General features: G+C 37.9%; 1 long non-coding RNA gene across 1 annotated transcript; it reads right to left on the reverse strand.

Annotated features, from left to right (window-relative positions):
- Positions 1-4,923: 4,923 nt before the first annotated feature.
- LOC127804805 (uncharacterized) lies at positions 4,924-6,158 on the reverse strand. The gene is made up of 3 exons (XR_008023743.1): positions 5,911-6,158; positions 5,606-5,702; positions 4,924-5,255 (listed from the first exon to the last, which is right to left on the reverse strand). It is a non-coding gene; the product is annotated as an uncharacterized LOC127804805 (long non-coding RNA).
- Between the last annotated feature and the right edge of the window lie 977 nt (positions 6,159-7,135).

Below are 7,135 nucleotides of genomic sequence, written 5' to 3' on the forward strand. Positions count from 1 at the left end.
CAGATTTTTTATCCTCATTGAGCTTCATTTGTTTTTCTTTGGAGCTTGGTTGATGTAATCTTGGAGTAAATGAATACTATTTTTTTTGTTTGTTTGCCAGTGATCATTTTAGCAAATTAGTTGTTTCAAGTTGGTTTGTTGGCTTCGATTACCTTTTGACCAGTGTATATATTCTAGTTAGGCTTTTATCTTTTTATTTTTATCTTTGGCCAAAGGGTGATCGTTGTTGTGTTTTTGCCCTTGGCTTTGTTGGTCCAAGGTATGCCTTGGCCTTGTTTTGTAGTCATTTTGGCATTGGTTTTTGTTTTATGAATTTCTTATTTACAAAAAAAAAATATTTTTAGAAAATTTATAAGCATATATTTCCCTTTTGATAAATGAGACATTTATTTTATTTTAAAAAATATATTTACATATATGTTTGTATTTATACTTAAACTAAAATTTCTTAAAACATATGCCAAACAAAGGTGCAACCACCAGAGTCACTATTGGCCACTAGTCACCAACTGTGGGCTAGTAATTCTTATGATCGAATCCGATTACTAGTATCCCTTATTATGTTGATTAACATATATAAAAATAAAAGTAATTCAATCTCAGATTTTTATAGATCTAAAAATTAATTTTTGACCTAAAGTTTGTCATCAACTGTCACTAACCAATGATTCCAACTATAGAGATTGGACATCAAATACCTTTGACTATGGTGATTCATATATTCAAAATTAACAATGATCTAATGGTTAGATTTTAGTAGATCTGAAAAATAAATTGTTGAGAAATTTGTGTTTTGATTTATTGGAAAAATAGTTTTTGGAAAATATATTTTCAGTAAATTTTTTTTATTGATGGTTTCCAAAATATTTTGACATACTCTTTAAGTTTGATAATTTTATACTCGAGTATATTTTCAAAATAGCCGAGTATATGTTTATATAAATAGAGTATTTCACAAAACTTTTGAGAGCCAATTGAGTAACTTGTTTGTGTTAATCAAATAAAACTTTTGAAAATATTTTTAATCGAGTATGTTTTGAATCCAATCGAGTAATGCTTAGTTTGTTTTCAAAGTTAGTCGATTGCATGTATCTGCTTAATCAAATAAAAACATTTTATAATTGACTATCAAAACCCTATACTCGAGTGCATTTTGTTACTTTCTATTATCTTGAATGAAATCGAGTAGGGAATTCTTTTTAATCGAGTATTAATCCTTTATACTCGAGTGAATAATCTTTTTAATCAAGTAAAGATAGGTTGGATGCTGGTTAAGTTTCTGGTCTTAAGGATAATCAGGTATCAAGTGTTTGTACTCGAGTAAAGATCTCTATTAGTTGAGTACTCTTAGCCTTGTAATAATGATCAATGCAAGTTTTTGTGGTTTCTGATTTAGTTGAGTAATGATTTAATCATACTTGAGTAAGCCTTTCATATAATCAATTACATGATATATCCAAATGAGTAAGAATCTATATTAGTCAAGTAAGCTTATATGATAGTCGGGTATTGACTGTCAAATTTTAAAAAATATAGTTGTTACTCAAAGAAGAAAGAAATGACCTTTTTTTAACATTTGAGCTTTATCTATTTATTTTAAGAAGTGTAATTATGTCCTCTTGTAACAAGATGATAAGTATGCTTATAGATAATGTGCAAAATGTTTATCTTTATAATTTGCATGTTTCTCTTGACAAAATTGGTTGTTATCAGTCAAATCAAAAGAATTTGTGAGTTTGTACAGATATCAAGACTAATCTCATAGCCTCTATTAAAAGACCAAATGATGCAAGAGATTAAGTTGATGTTGTCTAGTAAGTAGAAGATAATGTCGAGTTAACTTAAACCAAATGTGAATTATTATTTTTATATATTTTAATTTACATGTTTTTATACATTTAGTTTGTATTTATATATATTTAAAATTATATTTTATGCATAGGAAATATATTTATTTATATATTTAGGTTTTGCTTACTTTAAATAAATATATTTTTGTAAACATAGTTCAATATATTTACATAAAAATGTTTTCTTATATACATTAAGTGTATAAATATATATAGTTATATTTGTATATAATTATTTTTCTATACAAATATATTTTAAGGTTATATTTAACTTTATATTTTTGTAATTAAATATTTTTCTATGTTTTGAGGTAGATTATATATATCTCTCTCAAATTTCTCTCAAAATAATTCTCAACTATGACATATATTATATACTTATCTCAAAAATTGTCTCAAGTTTAACTTAGATATAAAATCCGTCTCAAATTTAGTTTTCTTAAATTTAAGATGGATATAAAATGTTGTGTATTCAAGTGTGTGAGTGTAAGTGTGAAAGTGTGTGTCCCACATTGGTTGGGTAAAGAGATGGGAGTGGGTATTTATACTCCTCCCTTTCACTTAAGTTTGGGCCCTAAGAGGTACCCAATTTTGTGAGCAGGCGAACCCCTTGGCCCTTATGCGTCGCTACCGCCGCCGATCGAACGGACAAGTCAGGTCGATTTATGTATATATTTTTATATAAAGAAAGTAAAATTATTTTCTTTTATTTTTTATTTTTGTTTATCTTATTCCCAACGTTGGTCAGAATTTCGAGCTCAAGCGGGCAAGATTTCGAGCAATCTCCGGTTTAATGGCTTTTGTCGATTTGGTTGCCTCTAACGACAGAAATTTATGTCGATGATAAATGCTTCCGTTGGTTTGAATGTCCCTAGAGTGCTATATAAAGCGGGGTTCCTCCGTGCGGGAGCATTGCAGTTCCAATCCGAGTTCCTTCTGTTCAATTATTTGGTGTTTCCTACCTTAGAGAGCCAGTCTACCAAAGCCCGCCATCATGGTTACCGTTGTCAGGTTAGTCATTGTATCTTGAGAAGCCAGTCATCGTAGCCTGTCATAATCGGTATAGGGTGCATATGCTTTCAGGATAGTGCCTCCTGTGTGCTTCGACCACTGCTGTTCTTTGTTGTTGTTCCCAGATCGGTTTGGTAATACCTGAGAAATTATTAAGGGTATAAATGGTATTTGATTAAGGGTATAATTGGAATTATCGAAAGAAAGAGGCTGTAGGGTACACTATCACAGTCTTAAGTGACCAAAATGACTGGAAGGAGTACCCCAGACCTTAGATAGCTAAGGAAAATGTAATGGTATTGACAAGTAATACGAGTTATGATTTTAGGCATTAAAAGAAGTAGAATCGGGAATAGTTTTCGGTACAACTGTCGATCGGACTGGGAAAATCGAATTGACGTAGGGAACATCCAAAAAGTCAACAGAGTGTCTTGAGGACTTAGATTTTGTATATGAAACAACCCTTAAGTGACTTCGAGTTGAAACTAATGGATTTAAGGTTAAATCGACCAGTTGGGCCTAAGTGTAATTTTCTAATTTTGCTCGAGGGAGGTCAAAATGATGGATTTTTAGGAATTTCAAGGGTGAAATGAGGATTACTAAACTTGTGGGTCTTAGTGGTATTATTAGATAGATCAGGGGCTCAAGGAAAGGGGAATAATCAGCATTTGAAGAAATCAGGGGGGATCAAAGTGTAAAAAATCAAAGTTTGGTAGTGTGAACATAAGCCAAAAGTGACCACCGCAAATCCACTGCATGTGGAGGCTGATTTTGACGATGGACGGCTAAGGGAGGTTCGGGGGAGGTTGTATCCGGCACTAGGATGCTTGGGGACCAAGGTGTGGCCGTTGATTGGTTGAGAGATGGCCGGTTTTTGGGTATAAATAGGGGCTGAGGGTTTCTAAATTTTGGCACACAAATTGGTCGCGATTTTGGATGTTTTTGAGGGATTTGATAAGGGGCTTTTGATCTTGAGGCATCAAGGAAGGTTTCTAGAGCATTTGGAGTATTTTCATCAACGTTTGAAAGGCTGTTCGTGTGTCATTGAAAAATTGAGACTGTCCACCTCCGCCGCCTGTAACTACCCTTTTGGGGCATTTTTCGGTGGTGGTTCGGCTTGAAATTAGTGCCATTGTGATCGACACATCAAGGGATTTAAGAGGGTGTCATTGTTTTGGCCATCGGAGCCGTCGTCGGCAATTGGATATTGGAGAAGATAGTGGCGCGTGAGCTGCACGCGCCACATTCTACACGCAGCCACGCGTTGAGCGCGTGAGGGCGCGTGAACAGGGGTAAATTTGGGATTTCTCTTTCAGTATTTTTATTGATTTATTTTAGAATTTATCATGTTGAAATATTTGGAAAAATGTTTGAGGAGATATTTATTTTGGAATTACAAAGGTGAAAATTGGGAGAAAAATAGAGAAAATTATGAAAAAATTAAGGAAAATGGATTTTGATGCTTCTTTAATTAAATATGGTATTTAGAAATTGTCGTGGCTCGAGGTTGAGTATAAATACAAGTGTTTGTGATTTGGCACGAGGTTGAGTATAAATACAAATCAAGGCAGTGCATGAGGATCGAGGCGATCCGAATGCATTCGAGGTGGGTGTTCGCCCCCAAAACTTGATTTACTGTGGGTGCTTCTACCCTAAAAACTTGGTGTTTGTTCTATCTAAATGTATTGAGATTTCATGCAAAATGATTTTGTTGCATGCAAACAATAACCAGTGACGGTTGGTTTTATGAGAGAGATTCGTCCCTAAATGTTTTAAACTTGTGCATTGCATTTTATAAAATGTTGTTTATATGATACATTGAAGTGTGAAATGTGGCATTGTCTTGCGTGTTGTGGGTTCGTATGGAATGTCAGCCTAGGATGTTATCTGGATAGTATAACCATAATTCTCCAAGGGCGTGATAGAATAATAGGGGTATCTTGTGCTGGTGTGCATGCCGGGATAACCGCCTTGGTTTCTGTGTTGGGCCGTTTGGTTAGGGAAGTTGCACTAGGATGACTAGGTGGTCCATATTGTGTTGTTCATGTGGGATGTCAGTGTAACAGCCCACTTCTTTAGGGCGTGTTATGCCTTAGGAAATTTGGTCTTTTTTTTTTTTTTCTTTACATTATCCCGAAATTCCCCAAGACCTTATCTAGTGCGAGATATCTACACTAGAAAATAAATACAAAGCGGAAGCTGAATCGAACCTGCTCATATAATAATAACTAGTCATGATATTCATTACAAAGTTAATTCATAAGCGTCTGACAATACAATGTACATAATTCTTAAACCACTCATATTACAACATAACATGATACATTTACTCGCTTCTTGACGTCTCACGTTACTACATATCACCGTTCTCGGAATCATCTCTGCAAGTCCCGACTGGAACGTTGAATGTTCCAGGGGCGAACCCAAGTTAGATGATGAACCATCTAAGTAAGGGTACATAATGCTATGTCATGAATGTATGCAATGTCTTTCATCGTAGGTGTCAACTGCACCCCTCATGCTACCTACCATTTTAGCGGCCACCTCTTTCGAAGCCGGGGTGTATGGGTGCACCCTTGGTAAGGCAGCGGTGCCAGTTCGTACCCCTTACGGCCTCATATGCGTGTGATCGATGATATCAACGTGTATTTATGCATTTCATAATCATGTATGCAGTCTACGTGACGGATACATATCAGGGCATGTCAATATGATGAAATCATTATCAAGGAAGTACCACTTACCTTTTAGAGTTTATCGGGCTACCTCGAAATTCTTGTCTCGATTTGCGTGCCAACCTCAAAATTTGCGCGAGTCTCTTCAATTCAGCCTCAACGTATCCTAATCACCATAATTATTTAAGTAAACATTAAAACCTATTTTTCCATAATTTCTGGCATTTTCTATAATTTTCTCTCTATTTATTCCTATTTTTTCCTTAATAAATCAAGATTAACTATTTCTAAAATATTTTCTTAAATATTTCACTATAACAACTCATAAAATAATATTCTTGAATTTCTGGAATTCTCTAAGGAATTTTACTCACCTTAACTTAGCATCTCCGGTTTCTTCGGTATGCGTGCTCTAATCCTTGAAACGCGTGCCCGGGCTGTTTTTCTCACTAAAATCTTCGGGATATCATTACATCTTCATTTCCTAATTTTCAGGATTTTTCTAGGACTTTTCAACATTTTTCCCAATTTCCTTTTCTTTTTTTCTTCCTTTTCTTTCTTTTCTTTTCTTTCTTTTCTTTTTCTTTCTTTTTCTTTCTTTTTCTTTTCTTTCTTCTTTTTCTTTATCCCTTCTCCTCCTTCTTCTTCCTCTGCACCGCGCCTGCAGCTCCCGCGCGCTCCAGCCGCCGCGGCCGCCACTGCGAACTGCCACTCGGCCCTCCGCCGCCGGCCGCCTCGGCCTCTCGGACCCGGGCGCTACGCACCACCGCCCTCCGCCGCGACTGCTGCCGCCATCGCAGCAACTTGCTGCACACCGGCCATGGCTGCCATGGCTGATCGAACCAGCTGCTGCTGAGGTCTCCAGCCTCCTTGCCGACGCCTTCGCCGCTGCTAGCGCCTCCCGCCGGCCTCGCACCGGCCCCCGACCTCGCTGGAGGCTGCTCGCGCAGCACCGCCGGCCTCGCACCGGCCCCCGACCTCGCTGGAGGCTGCTCGCGCAGCACCGCCGGCCGCGCCCAGCCGCTGCTCGCGGCTCTGTTCACTGCGCGTCGGCCATGGCCACGCTGAGCTTGCTGCCATGGCCGTTCGCTGCTGCAACGGTCACTTCCGTTGCTTCCTTGCGCGACCGCAAGCCGCCCGGACGTTACCGCCATCCTCCGTGGCGCCTTCCCCCTGCTGCTCCTGCTTCCTTGACCACCATGGCCGAGCATCGAAGCTTTGCTTCTCGGCCATGGTTGCTGGAAATGGCCATTCCTCGGCCACTCACTCTCTCACCCGATTTCTCTCTCTCTCTCTCTCGATCTCCCTTGCTTTGGTGCTCCTCAATCGACCGATCTTCTTGCCTATTTATAGGCAGCCATGGACGAACGTAGATATATATATATATATGTTATACATTACATTAATAACATAATCCCTCAAAATCGGCTGCCAAATCCCCGTGAATCCCGCTGCAACCATTTTCCTTAAACCCTGCTGCCATGATTGTCCAATTGCAGCCCAAAATCGCGGCCATTAATGCTTCTCAGAAGCTAGCCGCGCACATGCGTATATATATATATGTGCAATTATGTATTATGTTAATAAATTACATATGTA

The sequence above is a fragment of the Diospyros lotus genome, chromosome 6 (assembly GCF_014633365.1).
Source record: "Diospyros lotus cultivar Yz01 chromosome 6, ASM1463336v1, whole genome shotgun sequence".
In the NCBI taxonomy this organism is placed as follows: domain Eukaryota; kingdom Viridiplantae; phylum Streptophyta; class Magnoliopsida; order Ericales; family Ebenaceae; genus Diospyros; species Diospyros lotus.